The sequence below is a fragment of the Dromiciops gliroides genome, chromosome 2, assembly GCF_019393635.1.
Source record: "Dromiciops gliroides isolate mDroGli1 chromosome 2, mDroGli1.pri, whole genome shotgun sequence".
In the NCBI taxonomy this organism is placed as follows: domain Eukaryota; kingdom Metazoa; phylum Chordata; class Mammalia; order Microbiotheria; family Microbiotheriidae; genus Dromiciops; species Dromiciops gliroides.
In genome coordinates, this window is record NC_057862.1 from 510,740,607 (window position 1) to 510,758,819 (window position 18,213).

General features: G+C 36.5%; 1 pseudogene; it reads left to right on the forward strand.

Annotated features, from left to right (window-relative positions):
- LOC122739215 overlaps positions 1-17,714 on the forward strand; it is a 30,156-nt pseudogene extending 12,442 nt beyond the window's left edge.
- Positions 17,715-18,213: the final 499 nt, after the last annotated feature.

Below are 18,213 nucleotides of genomic sequence, written 5' to 3' on the forward strand. Positions count from 1 at the left end.
AATCTATGTTTACCCTTTTGTATTTGAAAAGTTTCTTTGTTTTCACAAACAAAAAACATATGTAAAGATTTTGTTTAAATAGATGGAAAGAAGGAAGAAGAAGAAAGGAGAAAGCAGGAGAATGGAGAGGAAGGGAAGGGAGGGGAAAAGGGAACTAAAAGGAAAGGAGGGGAATAGAGGGGGAGAAGGAGATAAAAGCAGAGTAGAGGAATGGGGAGGAGAAAAAGAAGAGGGAAAATGGGAATAAGGAATGGCAAGATCAGAACAAGGGGAAAGGGAAGGAAAAGGAGGAGAAAGGGAAGGGGAAGAAAAAGGAAGGAAGAAGGAAAAGTAGAAGAGGGAAGAGGAGGATGAAGAGGAGGAGAAGAAAGGAAGAAGTAATGTCTCAATTATTTTTTTGTTCATTCATTTTCAATTATGTCTGACTCTTTGTGACCACATTTGGGGTTTTCTTGGCAAAAATACTGAAGTGGTTTACATTTCCTTCTTCAGCTCAATTTACAGTTGAATAGACTGAGGCAAACAGTGGTAAAGTGATTTGTTCAGGGTCTGACATCTAGTGTCTGAAACTAGATCTTAGCTCAGGAAATTGTTTTCCTGACTCCATGTCTGGCATTCTATTCATTGTGGTACTAGTGCTCTCTTAATTATAGTTAAGGCTGAATTGACAGGGGCAGCTAGGTGACACAGTGGATAAAAGTATTGGCCCTGGGTTCAGGAGGACCTGAGTTCAAATCTGACCTCAGACATTTGACACTTACTATTCATGTGACCCTGGGCAAATCACTTAACCCTCATTGTCTGGCAAAAATCCCCCCAAAACACAAAACCCCCCAAAACAAAGACTGAATTGTCTCTTGAATTAAGGAACAATGTGGAGAAATTAAAATGGCCTCACTCATAATACAATTTGATAGAGCTACTACACATATGCTTAAAGAAATGGTGAATAAGCATAACTTAGCAGTCCTCTAACTAGCTACCACTTCAGACTTCCTAAAATAACACTTTAACACCATGTTATTCTCTTGATCAAACAAGTTCAGAAGGTCAACATTACCCTAAAGTATACATATCAAAAGCCTGGATTAGGCATTTAAGTGCCTTCATGATTAAGCTCTAGCTTATGTTTTATGACCTACTATCCTCTAGAGTAAATCTCTGCTAGTATTAAACTGTTCTACTTCTTTACACTAAATATGCTATATGTTTTCTTTCTTCTATGCCTTTTTCCATCTTGTTCCCACATCTGGAATGTCTTTTCTTTCAGTCTCTACCAAGGAAATTCTATTTTTCCTTTAAGGTATAATAACTCAATCCTCACCACCCCATTGGTCATATCATTGAGAAGTCATCTTTGTCCAAATTTCTGTAGCACTTACTGTTTGTATTATTTATGCATATGTGCCTTATTTCTAGGTCCTAAAAGCAATGATCCTCTGTATATGTCTCATTAATGCAATATTGGTATTGAAGAATTGTCTTTTGATTTACCAACTAATTGATTGTGGAGAGAAGGTAAAAGAGGATAATGAAGAGTCTTAGAAAACAGGAAACAGAAGATGATTACCAGTCTATTCCCCTTTATACTCATGTCAAAGAAAGCATAAGCCATGTATTAAGTATGTGCTAGCAAACTTGTTGGTAATTCTGTGCATTGTTGTGTTTAGACTGAAGAAAAAAAGTTATGATATAATCTTGAGATATTTCTGTGAATATCTTTTGATAGGAAATTGATCTTACTTTTATTTTGTTAACAATGAAACTTACCTGAAAAATCATGGTGACATAAATGCCTTCTCAATCCCCTTTTCAAACCTTACAATCAGTAAAGTGTTTTGATCATTATCTAGTCATTTAATTATTCTCATTAATTTTGTTCATAAATATAATTCCAGAATACCCAGAAATCCTTAATATATTTATTAACTGATAATTTCTAGAATAGATAATGTTTGATATTCTAGGCTTCTTTTCTGACTCTTTGACATTTTTCCACCATGCCTCAGCTGCCTCCTCACTCTGGAAGTTCTCCCTACTCCTGTGGTCACTTAAATTTTTGTGGTTGATTCCTCCCAGAACTTTAATTTTACAGAAAATTCCCAGGACAATTATAGTTTGATTACTCTGAAGCATCCTTCCCTGACTCTTTGTCATCTCTCCTTCATTCCTTTATGCATGGCTAACACTCTGACTCTCTCATTTGCAGTTTCTATTTATGTGTTATTTTCCCCCATTAGAATGTAAATTACTTGTGGGCAAGGACTTTTTATTTTGATTTTATTTACCTTTCCAATGCTTAGCATGGTGCCTAGAACAAAATAAGAAATACTTGCTGAAGACTAGAGTTGAAATGATTTTAAAGGGCTTGGTCTAGATTCAGAGGATACAGGTTACAGTGGCAGTTCTGTTACTGCCCTTGTAAGTCTGGTAAAATCATTTAACATCTCTCTTTATCAGGTTATTTCAAGAGTTATTTGTCATAGGGGCAGCTATGTGGTACAGTGGATAAAGCACTGGCCCTGGATTCAGGATGACCTGAGTTCAAATCTGGCCTCAGACCCTTGACACTTACTAGCTGTGTGACCCTGGGCAAGTTACTTAACCCCAATTGCCTCCAAAAAAAAGAGTTATACAGAGCAGTGCCTAGCTGAATGCAATGGAAAGCAAACCTAGCGGAGAGATACGGAAAGCTATAGCTGAAGGAGAACAACTGAGACATAAGGCTTTGTAGGGATTAAAGGGAAAAGGATGGTGAGAGATAACAGAAAACAGAACAATTATACCATTAGAAGACAGGTTTTTTTTTTTTAGCACATTAGCTAGGTTGTGAGAGAAAACAGTCAAAAAAACCCAAAACTTCAGATTAAGGAATTGTCAAAGAGGAAAAAAAAAAATTTAAAAATGTGTTTCCATCTGTTTTCAGAGATCTTGTCTTTTTTTTTTTAAAGACTCATGATAACTGTCTTCAAATAGTGAAATTAGACAACTATAGTCAAAAAAGGTAGTACCAATACCAGGGCAATGAACCAGAGCCTGAATTCATAGGCCACAAATTGGCCTCAGATGGAGAGGGCCTTGGGCAACACCTCTCACAGATTGTCTCTCTTCTGTCAGGAAAATGTCAGCCAAAGAGAAGAACATGATTCTAATCATTTAGCATATTTTAAAACATCCCAATTCAGGCTACATATTAATTAGAGAAACTCACCACATAGCAAACCAAAATCAGTTACAAAATTATCTGTGGATACATAAATGTTCACATTTGAATATCACCCAGGAGACACTTTACACATTTTAAAAAGTCCTGGACTTGTTGGCCAGCCCCTTGTTACATGGTCATAATAATTTTTTTAAGTTAAAAGAAATTAGAAAAGAAGACAAACAAGGAAGTATTTATTGAGTGCCTAGTGCATTTGAATATATTTGAATTTTTAACTTGCTCCTATAATTTGTTAGAGATAGTACACATTTATGTGGTTCTTTCTTATTGTTCCTTTTTTTGTTTGTTTGGTGTTTTGCAGGGCAATGGGGGTTAAGTGACCTGCCCAAGGTCCCACAGCTAGTAAGTGTCAAGTGTCTGAGGCCAGATTTGAACTCAGGTACTCCTGAATCCAGGGCCATTGCTTTCTCCACTGCACCAACTAGCTGCCCCCTTATTGTTCCTTTTGATGTATTTCAAAGTCAATGAACATTTTATTTAAAATATGTCAAATAAAAGTTTAGATTTACCTGGGTACTTTACAAAGAGGCTACTTTCATCCATTTCAATAGGGAAGGAATTTGAAGAGAGATGTGCAGAAAACCACATCCAGGCTTTTTTTCAATTTGAAGACAGTAGTATATTAAAAAAAAAATATGTTATTTAATTATACTCACCATAAGACTTCAGTTAGTTTGTTATTCAAAATGTTATACATTTTACAAAATATAATTTTTATCATTGAGCACTCACACTGAAAAAATATTCATTAAATGCATCTTTCTGAATACAGATGTTTTTCTCATTCCTCTTTATTTCCACTGCTACCTGTACGTTTTATTTTGCTTATCACAATTATATAATAAAATAATTACCTTTTATCAGTTTTGCAGATGATGCTGACTTGTTCAGAGTAATCTTCATGTACTTTGCAACATGAGTTTTATAATACGGCCATGTGGAAGAAGAATCTGGCATTAGATGTTTTTCTTCATTTATGTAAAGAAGAAAACAACTTTCACCTTAACTAGTTATGACTCAGGACTGAGCTCAAACATTGCAACTGTACAGAATTGTCACCATTTTTATGTGGATAATATTATTATTGGATAAATATGATGACTTGGAAGTTGACACCTCTTTTTTCAAAACTAGGAACTTAGATGTGTTGGGGGAAAAAGTCAGGGATTGAAAAGCTCAACGGTTTGGAACCTAAGTAGACAACTGGGCACAATGACAGTGCAACTGCCTTTGCTGTGAAAATCTGGGCTAGACAGGGAAGATGTACATGTTAAAAAAAAGGAAGAAGTTCTCTAAACTCCCTGGCCAGAAGTGGAGAAAGTATACTCCAGGTCAAAGCCACTGTTAGGTTCAAGATAAGCAAGGAGAACAGGGTAGGGTGGAAAAAGTGAGAGGAGAACTGGGAAGAGGGAAGTACATTTCTGGACAGCTCTCTTTACTTTATCTACATTTCTCACATCTAGGCAACATTCCAATGGTCCTTCCCTAGTTATGGCTCTGGAGAAAGCACTAAATTTGGAGTTAGTGGACCTGTGTTCAAATCCTAGCTCTACTATGCTCCACTTTGTTTGCCTTTGGGCAAGTTAACTTCTCTGTGTTTAAGTTTTCTCATTGGTTAAAAAAGAAAATGGAAGTTGGACCTGTTGACTTCCAAAGTTCTTCCAAATCTTAAATAAAGTGCTTATAGCACAGTACCTGGCACATAGTAAGCACTACATAAAGATAAGTAGCTATTCTTGTCATTTCTACTCTTGGGGCTTCTGTTGGGTTTTTGCCCCCTATCAAATGAGCAAATTAAAATAAATTATCTATAATCTTTTTCAGCTTTAGAATCTTCTATACTTATACTCCAGAGCTAGCACCTAGTGACATTTTAAATTAAAAAAAATGTGAGAAACTAAATAAGAATTTATTCTGTGCCATATTCTCAGACAGTTTTTAGCTCTGTAATCATGAACAAATCATTTTCCATCTACATGTTTTATTTTTATCTATAAATTGCACATGGACAAATGAATAAAAAACTAAATATTTAATATGTGTCTGTCTCAACACAGTGATATTAGTATATTATAATAATGCCTATATAATCCCTGTCATCCACAGAACTGCCACACTATGACTCTCTTTAGACTTTGGAAGAATTGTACTATATATTCTTGAGATGAGCCCCTCACCATCCACAGACTAGCTTATGAGATTTTTGTTTTGTTTTTGTTTTGTTTTTGTTTTGTTTTGGTGAGGCAATTGGGGTTAAGTGATTTGCCCAGGGTCACACAGCTAGTAAGTGTAAAGTGTCTGAGGCTAGGTTTGAACTCAGGTCCGCCTGAATCCAGGGCCAGTGCTCTATCCACTGCACCACCTACCTGCCCCAGGTTTATGAGATTTTTAAGCAATAGTCCCTTCTGTCCCAGAGCAGCAGGCAAAGGCCAGGTGAATCTCCACACCTGCTTGGCCTCTATAGGAGTGAAAGTTTTGCAATTTGCTTTCAGTATTTCTGCAGGAAGAGAGAATGTGATACTTTTGGCACAAATACAATTTTCAAGAACGATTTCACTTTGGATCAGAACTTCTCATAGCTTCCTGGTGGAGAATATTTTGCTCCCTTTCTATTTGGCTGTTGAAATAATACTGTATGTGGATTCACTTGATCAGAAGTACCAGGCCAGCTTCCCTTTCATCTATGCGCAAGAGACATTCCCTTTATCCATAAGGTGAAAAGGTACAAATACTAATTCTCACCTGTTATATTCCTCAGCACTATTCTGAATTCAAGTAAGCTTGCAAATCAACTTAATTGAACTGAGAACTACATAGCACAAAAGAACTAGTCGAGCTAGCTAAACAAAGTTTGTGTGGTATTTTCTCCCCTGAAAACAGAAAGCAAAAATAAAACAAAACAAACAAAAAACAAAAACAAAAACAAAAAAAAAGGCCATTTTTTCCCTTTGTTGAACAAGAATGCCATTCTAAATTGACAGAACTATGCGTGTGCAGGTACACACAGACACACCAAACACTCACACATACACACAGAGAAAGGCAATCAGAGAATTGTATCTAATACATAGTTGAAAGTTGAAATAGCACAAGGAAAGCTGGTAAGGCCATATCTGCTAAGACAAAAATGTTATAGGGATGCTGTGGGTGTCCCTAGATTTGTACAAAAGAAAGGCTAAAAGAACCATCAACCCAACCTACTGAAGAGAGGTTTCACTTAGTTATGTGTGAGTTAGGAGAGTAAATGCCAGTTTGCTGGGTGAAATGCTGTATTAAGGTGGTAATCTGTTGTGGGATGAGGGATTTGTATGAGTCCAGGAGAAGAGTATTTGCTTAGTAGGACACCTCCATCATCTGTGGTCTGCCTAGGGCATCAGCTGGCTCCAGGGTTCCTGGAGTTGCCTCTGACTGTGTGTTGGTGGAAGATCAACTGCAGATTCTTTCTCCACAGCCATACGCTGGATGTGAAGTGGATTCATTATCTGCCCATTCCCTGAACAGAGTATTCAAAGGCTTTGGTCAGCTTCCCAGGTTGAACTACTTGATGCAACCCACCATAATCTGCCCTCTTCAGTGGAGTTCTATCCATAGGCCCCAGGTCAGAGCTGCATTTCAACCACAGCTTCAACTGTAGGTAAAGTATCTCCCACCACCAGCAATACTGGACATTTTAATGTTTTTGTGCTATTGTCATTATTGCCTAGAATAGGCCTTTCAATCTTGAAGTCTCTGTGACTGAGGACTCACTGACAAGACTGGTGAGTACTTCATGGAGGCCAATTCTATCAGTTTAGACATGCTTCACTACCCCCCTGCTTCCCCCACCCCACATTCCACTGAATTCTTTCACTTGTTGTTTAAATTTAAATCATTATATAAATCTGTTTTTACATTATACTTCTTTTTAGGGGCCTACATATTTTTAAAAATGGGAAAACATTCCAGTTTTTTGAGGCAATAGGAAGTCATTGGAGATTTTTGAGTACAGGAGGAGGGGAATGTGATCAGCAGTTCATTTTAGGAAAATCATTTTACTGGCTGAAAGGAGAATGGATTGGATTGGGAAGAAACTTCAGGCAAGCAGACCCACCAGCAAACTATTATAGTAATTGAGGAATGAGGTGATAAGGCCAACACTAGAGTGGTGCCAATGTCAGAGGAGAGAAAGTGGCATATTCTGGAGATGTTGCAAAGGTAAAATCAGCAGGACTTGGCAACAGTTTGGATACGAGGAATGGTTTGGAATGATTCCTAGGTTGTAAGCCTGAAGGACTCAGGGGGTGGTCTTGCTTTCTACAGTAACAGGGAAGATAGGAGGGAGGAAGGGTTTAGGGGGAAACAGAATGATTTCTGTTTTGTACATTTTTTTGGTGAGGCAATTGGGCTTAAGTGACTTGCCCAAGGTCACACAGCTATTAAGGGTTAAGTGTCTAAGGCCAGATTTGAACTCAGGTCCTCCTGAATCCAGGGCCGGTGCTTTATCCATTGCACCACCTAGCTGCCCCATGTTTTGTACATTTTGAGTTGAAGATATCTACTGGACATCCATTTCAAGATGTCTGAAAGGTAGTTGGTGATATGAGATTACAGGTCAGCAGAGAGAATAGGACAGGAAAGGAAATTTGAGAATTTTATATATATATATAATATTCATATGCATATACACATATACATACATAGAGATGAGAAAAATAGGCACATATGTCCTAAGTAGTAAGGGCAGGACTCAACCTCAAGGATTCTTCCTATATTTCCAAGGTTTAGGGTCATGGAAGTTCAGAGCTGAAAAAAGACTCAGTGCCATTTTATTCCACTTGTATTCCAAAAAAGGATGCCCCCAGTAAAATGCATGTAGTAAGTGGGATTCAAGTTTTTGAATGAAGATCTCCCAGATATAACCCATTTCATTTTTGGATGGCTCTAAAAATTAAAAAATTTTTCTTGGTATCAGTCTATATTCAATCCAATTGAAAATGAATATAGTACATTTATTATTTAATATATCATGCAAAAAGTATGTTAAATTTTCTGTGACTACGAGTTCATATAGAATCATGGATGCATTTCATTGTCTCATTCTATACTATATTTGAACATGAAATTTGTAAACAAAGACAAGAAATCTTTGTTTAGAAATTGTTAGTTTATAATTCTCCACATCATTCATTTCTGTAAATGAACGATCAGCTGCTTTCCAAACAAATGCCAAGTTGTAAAAAGTTAAAATAATTAAAAAAATGTTTTCATTTTCTTTTTTTGGATATAATTTTAAAAAGTAAAATAATGCTATTTTGTGATAGATAAATATATTATTATTTTGAAGATATAATCCAACAGAGCAACAGAAGCTAACATAAGCAAAAATAAGTTAGTTTAATTAGCAGTGAAATGGAAGCAAAAGGTAAATCATAAATTTAAAAAAGGTACAGTATATTATTTCATGCACAAGAATTATAATTATTGAGAAGAGAGGTCACTGAATTGGCTTTGAATCACTCCTTTAACCATAGATATAGAATGAAATGAAAAGAGGGAAGAAAAGAAGGAGTGAAGGAAAGAGAAGGGAAATATCTTGAAAGTATACCTGCAGAATAAGTTGGCAAAAGATAGTTTTTCTAAGAAAAAATGATTTATTAAGCGAAAACAGAGTTTTTCCTCACAGCCATCAACAGGAAGTTCCCCAAACATTATCAGGAGGAAGACTTGCATTGTATAGAGTTGTGTGTCACAATTGCTAAATATAAAATGCCTCATTGGATAAGAGAATTGTGGGTACTACGAATGACTACTATGCAGTAGTGTGAGTGCAGAGACATAGTGTGAAGAGTTTTGTGACTAACTAGTTGAGAGGGCTGGGCCCGAAGTCATGAAAACTCATTATCCCGAATTCAAAATTGGCCTCAGATACTTACTAGCTGTATGATCCTGGGCAAGTCACTTAACTCTGGCTTATTTCCTCATCTATAAAATGAATTAGATAAGGAAATGGCAAAACAAACAAATAAAAAACAAACAAACAAACAAAAATACCCTCTAGTATCTTTGCCAAGGAAACCCTAAATGGGATCATGGAGAGTGACATATAACTGAAACAACTGAATAATAACAATAAAGGTGAGAGACTAAATTTTTCCTGTTTTTCATTCTAAATGAATGAAGATACAGATTTGGTGAATGCTCACACTCAACAATCCAGGTCTTCCTCATTTCAGTGATAGGCATGTAGTCAGTACAGCATGACAGTTCTTTGTATGCCAGATTACCTGTCAACTACATATTTGGTATAGTGGAGAGAGCTCCTCCTGGAAGACCTGAGGACCTCAGAAAGACCTGAATACAAATCTATTCAAAGTCATTTTCTAGCTGTGTGACCCTGCCCGTTACTTAACTTTTGTCTACCTTAGTTTAGTCAAATAAAAAATTGGGATATTTTCAAAGTGTTTAGTTGTTCAGTCATTTTTTTAGCCATTTCCAAGAGTCCACGACCCCATTTGGAGTTTTATTGGCAGAGTTACTAGGGTAGTTTACCATTTCCTTCTCCAGCTCATTTTACAGATGAAGAAACTGAGGAAAACAGGTTAAGTGACATTGCTTAGAGTCTGTCACATAGTAAGTGTCTGATCTTAGATTTGAATTTGGGAAGATGAGTCTTCCTAATTTCAGGCCCCATGCTCTATCAATCTCACCACTTAGCTGCCCAAAATATTTAATAGAGTGCTTGGAATATAGTAGATATTTTATAAATACTTATTTGCTTCCTTTCTTTCTGTACTCTTTTCCTCCTTCCCTCCCCCTTTCCCCTCTTGCTCTAGGAACAATATCCAAATCAATACTCAGGGGGCAGCTAGGTGGCGCAGTGGATAAAGCACTGGCCCTGGATTCAGGAGGACCTGACTTCAAAGCCAGCCTCAGACACTTGACACTTACTAGCTGTGTGACCCTGGGCAAGTCACAACCCTCATTGCCCTGCAAAAAACAAAAAAAAACAAATCAATACTCAGTCTTCCGCCATTATTTAAAAATGAGATCATTTGAAAAGTATATGCTAATTTAATTATATGTGGAAGGAATAAAGGAAGGGAGGGAGAACATGATTAAAACAACTAAACACCACCACCAGAGCATCCCATATAGAGAGATGATAATCCACCATGCTGATGAGACTTTGGGAAACTTCAACTTGTGTGAAATCTGAGATTCTCTTGGTTATCTCACTCCCATTATGAGAATTCACTTCCCTTTGTATGTTATCTAGTCTCCACATAAATAAAGTTTGTTTTCTGTTTTGCCATCTGTTTAGATAAATGTATTTTTTATTTATTATGTGTTTTTTTGTTTAGAATTTTATTTTCCCAAATTATATATAAAAATACATTTTAACATCAATTTTTACAACTTTGTGTTCCACATTCTCGTTCTCCCTCTCTTACCAAACCCCCTTAAGAATTCAAGCAATTCGGGGGCAGCTAGATGGCGCAGTGGATAGAGCACCGGCCCTGGATTCAGAGTTCAAATCCGGCCTCAGACATTTCACACTTACTAGCTGTGTGACCCAGGGCAAGTCACTTAACCCCAATTGCCTCACCAAAAAAAAAAAAAAAAAAAAGAATTTGAGCAATTCAATATAAGTTATACATGTGTAGTCATGCAAAAATCTCCTCACTAAACAGACAAAAAAAAACTTTAGAAGGAACTGAAAAAATATGTTTCAATCTGTATTCAGATACTATCACTTTTTCCTCTGTAGATATGTTGCATTTTTCATAAGTCCTTCAGAGTTGTCTTGGATCATAGCATTGCTGAAAATAACTAAGTCATTAGCATCAGATCATCTTACAATATTGCTGTTATTTTGTATACAGAATATTTCACTTTGAATCAGTTTGTGTATGACTTTCCAGGTTTTTCTGATAGCATCCTGCTTATCATTTCTTACAGCACAATAGTGTCAGATCACAATTTCATCCCACAATTTGTTCAGCCATTCCCTAATTGATGGGCATCATCCTAATCTTGAATTTAACCCTTTTAAAAAAATCTCTTTTAGAATATCAACCTAGTATTGTTAGGTCAAAGAGTATGCATGGTTTTATAGTCCCTAAGCCATAGCTCCAAATTGCTCTACAGAATGTTTGAATCAGTTTACCAAGAACATATTAATGTCTCATTTTCCCCATATCCCCTACAACATCTGTCATTTACCTCTTGCTGTCCCAATATCCAATCCAATAGGCATGAAGCAGTAGCTAGAATTGTTTTGACCTGAATCCCTCCAATCAATAGTGAGTTAGAGTGGATAAAGCACTGACCCTGTATTCAGGAGGACCTGAGTTCAAATCTGGCCTTAGACACTTGACACTTACTAGCTGTGTGATCCTGGGCAAGTCACTTAACCCCCATTGCCCCGCCAAAAAGAAAAAAAAAATTGTGAGTTAGAGCATTTTTTCCATATGGCTATAGGTAGCCTTGATTATTTCATCTGAAAACTTCATGTCTTTTGATCATCTATTAATTGAGGAATGGCTCCCATTTTAACAAAGTTGACTCAGTTCTCTATATGTTTGAGAACTGGGCCCTATCAGACAAACTTGCATCAAGGTTTTTGTTTTGTTTTGTTTTGTTATGTTATGTTTTTTTCCCACAGTTACTATTGCTACCTGTATTTCCCTCCATTCTATTCTCTCCCCCTTGAAATTTACTCTATTTTCTATCTTCTTTTGCCCTATCCTTCCTCAACTTCTAACTGCCCTCCCCCAATCTGCCCTCCCTTCTTTCACCCCTCTCCACTTATCCACTTCCCCTCCTACTTTCCTCCAGGGTAAGATAGATAACTATGCCCAATTGAGTGTGTATATTATTCCCTCTTTGAGCCAATTCTGATGAGAATAAGACTCACTCACTCCCCAGCACCTCTCCCATCTTCCCCTCCATTCCATAAGCTTTTTCTTGCTTCTATTATGTGAGCTACTTTACCCAATTTCAGCTCTCCATTTACTTTTCTCCTAGAGCATTCCTCTCATCCCTTAATTTTATTTTTTTTTAAATATATCATCCCTTCATTTTTTTTTTTTGTGGGACAATGGGGGTTAAGTGACTTGCCCAGGGTCACATACCTAGTAAGTGTCAAGTGTCTGAGGCCGGATTTGAACTCAGGTACTCCTGAATCCAGGGCCAGTGCTCTATCCACTGTGCCACCTAGCTGCCCCCATCCCTTCATATTTTACTCACACCTGTGCCTGATGTCTAAATAAACTTTCTTCAGCTACCTTAATAACAAGAAAGTTCTTATGGTTTACAAGTATCATCTTCTCATGGAGGAATGTAAACAGTTTAACCATTTAATATCCCTTATGATTTTTTTTTTCCTATTTACCTTCTTATGGTTTTCTAGGGTCCTGTATTTGAAAGTCAAATTTTCTAGTTAACTCATTTCCTTCCATCAAGAATGCCTGAAAGTCCTCTCTTTCATTGAATTCCCATTTCCCCCCCATATAGATTATACTCAGTTTTGCTGGATATGTGATTCTTGGTTGTAATCCCAGTTCCTTTGCCCTCTGGAATATCATATTCCAATCCCTCTGATCCTTTAATGTAAAAGCTGCTAGATTTTGTGTTATCCTGAATGTGGCTCCACTATACATGAATTGTTTCCTTTTGGCTGCTTGCAATATTTTCTCTTTGATCTGGGAAGTCTGGACTTTTGCTATAACATTCCTGGAAGTTTTCATTTTGGGATCTCTTTCAGGAGTAATAGGTGGATTCTTTCAATTTCTATTTTGCCTTCTGCTTCTAGGATATCAGGGTAATTTTCCCTGATAATTTCTTAGAAGATGATGTCTAAGCTCTTTTTTTGATCATGGATTTCGGGTAGTCTAATAATTTTCATATTATATCTCCTGGATCTATTTTCCAGGTCAGCTATTTTTCCAAGGAGATATTTCACATTGGCCTCTATTTTTTCATTCATTTGGATTTGCTTTGTTGTATCTTGATTTCTCATAAAGCCATTAGCTTCCACTTGCTTATTCCTAATTCTTAAGCAATTATTTTCTTCACAGAGCTTTTATACCTGCTTTTCTGTTTGGCCAAGTCAGCTTTGGAAGCTGGTGACTTTTTTTTTTTCATGATTTTCTTACATCACTCTCATTTCTCTTTCCATTTTTCCCTCCACCTCCCTTTATTTCCACAGTCCTTTTTAAGTGATTTTATGGCCTGAGCCCAATTGATATTTTTCTTGGAAGCTTTGAATATAGGAGCTTTGACTTTGTTATCTTCTTCTGAGGCTGTATTTTGATCTTCCTTGTCACAAAAGACACTTTCTAAGATCAACATCTTTTTCTGTCTGCTCATTTTGCCAGCCTATTTCTTCACTTTTAAGTCCTTCTTAAAGTGGAGCACAGCTTCCAGCATGCAGACAGAAAAAGATGCTGATCTTAGAAAGTGTCTGATTTAAGGAGAGGCAGCTTCACCATTCCCCTGTTCTGTGCTCTTGTCTGCAAGCAACAATAGGCCTGTTTGACCTCCCACTATGTATGTTTCTTGTGGAACTGTCATTGGTAGGAAGGGTGCCAAGGCTTGCATATATAGTTTGAGATACCTTTTTTTTTGTGAGGCAATTGGGGTTAAGTGACTTGCCTAGGGTCACACAGAAAGTAAGTGCTAAGTGTCTGAGACTAGATTTGAACTCAGGTCCTCCCCACTCCAAGGCTGGTGCTCTATCCACTGTGCCACCTAGCTGCCCCCTTGAGATACTCTTGCACCATTAAGGGATAGTAATCAGGAGGGCAACTTGAATTTAAAAAATTATTTCCCTTAGATTAACTATTTAAGGGAAAATATAAATATTATTATTTTAGCATGGCACCATCTCTTTCTGAGGAGAGCAGATAGGCCAGCCTCTCAACCCATTTTCTTGCTGTCCCTTGTGACATTGACAAAGGGTCAAGAGACATAATTTCTGGGTAAGTTTTTAATAAAAGGATGGTCATTCAAGTATCTTTCTCTTATAACAAAGATAATCATGGTGGTTGGCTCATAGTTTTCATGCCCTTGGAAGAAAGAATAGCTGTTTTCCAGAATTGCAATCAACTCTGATTGGCTAACAATTAATGAGAAAATGAATATTACAATGAGCAGCTAGACCGGAACTTTAATTATGTCTTCTACTTGTAAGGCCCAGGCTTGGGCAATCTATTTAAAAATTTTATCCCTACCTAAACCTGAGGGGAACACAATGGCAGCCTCACTTAAATAGGTTCTGGATAGGAGAGAAGGTTAGCTCCACCTTCAGAGATCAAGGTCTTGAAATGAGGGTAAAAGAAAAATGGGGAAATCTGTATCTCTACTAATCATTAGTTATTAATAATCATTTATTTCACCCTTCTGGAAAGAATCAAAATCTCACTTCCAAAAGGGTAAGGGGAAAAATACCTATTCTTACTTCCTTTTGAGCCATATCTAAACATAACCATGAGGACACATACAACATATATGGTCACAATTTATATAATGTTACATATATACTTAAATACACATACATACACACCTGCTTGTGTGTGTAAATTGAAAATACATTTTTTGGGGGTAATCTAAAAGGTAAGTTATTGGCAAGGGAAGGAGAGGGAATTTAGAATAGCCTCTCTTTTTTTTTTTCCTGCAGGGCAATGAGGGCTCAGTGAATTGGCCAGGATCACACTGCTAGTAAGTGTCAAGTGTCTTTTCTGTTGCCAGATTTGAACTCAGGTGCTCCTGAATCCATGGCTGATGCTTTATCTACTGTGCCATCTAGCTGCCCAGAGAATAATATCTTAAAGGTGGAATTTTAGCTGGTTTTTGTTGTTGTTGTTGTTTTTAAGGAAGTTGGAAACCAGGAGAACGAGGTGAGGAAGTACATTCCAGACTTTATGGACAGCCATGGAAATGGCATTGTTTCAAACAATGGAATATTCTGTTTTAGAGACAGCAAGAAAGTCAGTGTGGCAGTTTTATAGAGCATAAAGTGATAAGAAAGAAGATTAGAAATCTGAGAAGGTCCAATACACTGCATAACACTTTTTATACTCAGTTAAAATGCTTAGGTTCATTTTTCATTTTTATCAGCTGAAAATTAGGCTTATTTTCAAATGTCATGTACAGATATTATAATTATTAGAAATATCAATATTGCATTGCTATATACTGGTTTATTTTATAATTTTTTTTCTTGTTATCTCATATCTTATCTATATCTTTGTGTGGCTTGCCTTTCTTTTGTGAAATGAAATTTTCTACAATAAAACAAATAATTCCCCATAATTATATGAGTCATAGCATTTGAAATTAAAATTGACATTAGGGATTATCCAGTCCAAACTCCTTTTCAACAGATGGAGATATTAAGTTCTAAAAATATACCTACATGGCCTCATAGCATTTTGTGTTAGAGGCAGAAATGAACTCAAACTCAGATGCCCTGTCCCAGAGATAGTTATCATTTTACTAAGCCATATATTCTTTTGGGGCGGGGGGGGGGGATGAATGACTTTATAATTTAGATACTTACAAAATGGTTTCATTTAAAGAGATAAAAGAGTAATGAATAAGAATATATGGAAAAATCATTATACCACTAATCTCTGTAGAATTAAATGGGGTAGACACAATTTATGTTTTCAGGGTTCTGGGGTCCTTCTCTTCTATGGTCCCCATGGAAGAACCTGAAAATTAGTAAAGTCAAACTTAAAAACAAGTTGGAAAATAAGCAACATAAATGGCAAAGGACTGCCAAGAAATACTTAGAAGAACGAAGGAAACAGACAAGCTATAAAAGATGTATCTAAGAAACCTGTTCTACTGGACATTGGAAAGCAAATACATAAAGCTTAAAGAACAGAGGAGGAAAAGCATTGTCTTCTTTTGTACATGAGGGATGAAGATTACTTTCAGTTACTGAAGGATTTAGGTCAAAGGTCATCATTTTTAACTAGAGCTTTTTCTTCTAGTGAACCCATTCACATCAAGAAATGGAAGTGGCAGGAGGGGGGCAGCTAGGTGGCACAGTGGATAAAGCACTGGCCCTGGATTCAGGAGTACCTGAGTTCAAATCCAGGCTCAGACACTTGACACTAGCTGTGTGACCCTGGACAAATCACTTATCCCCCACTGCCCTGCAAAAAAAAAAAAAACAAAAACCAAACAAAGACAAAAAAGAAATGGAAGCAGGGGAACATAATAGACAAATACAAGAAAGTACCAATATGAGTGCCAAGTGAGCCAGGAAAAGAAGTAATTTACCTGCTTCCTGTCAAAGATAAGTACAGTATTATTTCACATATCAGAAAGAAGACAGTTGTCCATATTAACAAAAATGAAGAGGAATAACAAGGAAAAATAGAGTTTGAGGAAGTGGTTGCAGAGGATCTCATACCAAAGCTAACTACAGAAGAAAATTTTAATTGAGAGGAAGAGGAAACTACAGGAGAAAAAAAAATACACATTATTGCCTTGGCATCTGCCATCTTATCTGATTCAGAGTCCTGTATCAAGAACTTGAAAGAATATCAGGCCATGTTCAGGGAACAGAATCCTGATGTAGCTGGATTGGTGACAGTTCCACTTATGGAGTTAAATACATTATTCCCTTGTACAAAATTTGACTTCTAACAGAAACAGAAAAGGCATCCAAGGTCTGAAAAGAAAACCAGAAACCAAGAGAATTTGAAGGAGACCTAGTAAACTAATGTAAATTTTATTTGGAGAATCTGGGACAAATAATTAAAGACTGGAAGCAAAGAAAACTGAAGAAAAGTAATTTCTCCTTAAAAGCATAAAAAGTTAAGGCAGAGGCTGCTGTGAAAAACTTGTATGAACTATTGGTAGAACTTGGTGATTTTAATGTCTACAAATATCATTGTATTGATTGTCTCCTATTATGAATGGTCAAAACTGATTTCTGAAATGTGTTGTGAGGCAGAACAGAAGCTCTTTAAATAAGACGCACTGGGTCATATTTCTCTTCATGTCATTAAAGTGATATCTGGTTTTGTGAAGAGCTAAAATTATTGTGTTAAGCCAGAGTTGTTAAAATCAGCTCTGTATCTAAGAATCAAATAAATAGAAGTGAAGATACAAAAGACATTCACACATCAAGAAAGTTCTTGTCATATAAGAAGAGAAAATCTCTTTTGAGAATTCAAAGGAGATAGAAAGAAAACAGAAGAGAAGCTAGAGCAAGAATTTCCAGAAGCAGAGAATACTGAAAGATGCTGCTGCACACAGAGATACTGAAAAAAGACAAAAGGTCATCTTTTCTGCCAGCAATCATGCAAGGTCTTGCCAAGTTCCCATATCACTTAAATGTGTAGTTTTTGATGACATATTACTCATTTTGCATACTCTCATTGAGTCTGGTGAATTAAACTATGAAAAAAGCTATGGAAATTACCTTCATTGTGTTCATACTAGCTTCCACATTCTTTCTAGTCAAGGGGAAACTCTATTTATCCTATGAAGTTCTACACACCTCTAAAAAGCCCTATGTAAATTATGTGGAGGTCAGCTGCAGAACTTTATAAAATTTAGAGTATAAAGACACGATGTTTAATCCTCCTTTTATGTCAGGTGATCCCCCCAAAGAAGGATTCAGTTTTCCATTTGGATTCATATCTAAGTGCCCTTATGCCAACTAATAAGAACTCATTGCAATGAAAGTACTATACTGCTTTCTCTGAATTTCACCACATATTTTAAAAAATCAGTGTGGTAGATGTAAAGGGGAGAAAGCTGGAAGGAAATTATGACATTTATGTGCCTATTAGTATCATTTATTTCAACCTGTGTTTGAAGGCAATACTGATAATTGATAATTGAAGACCTAGTGTTTAGACTACCAGCCACAGTAAAAATACGTAAGGAGAAAAAAAAGATATTTTCTCAAATATTTTGTGATTCATTTATTGGTAAATTTTGCATGGCATATATTAATTCTATATTTTTAAATTCCTGAAAAC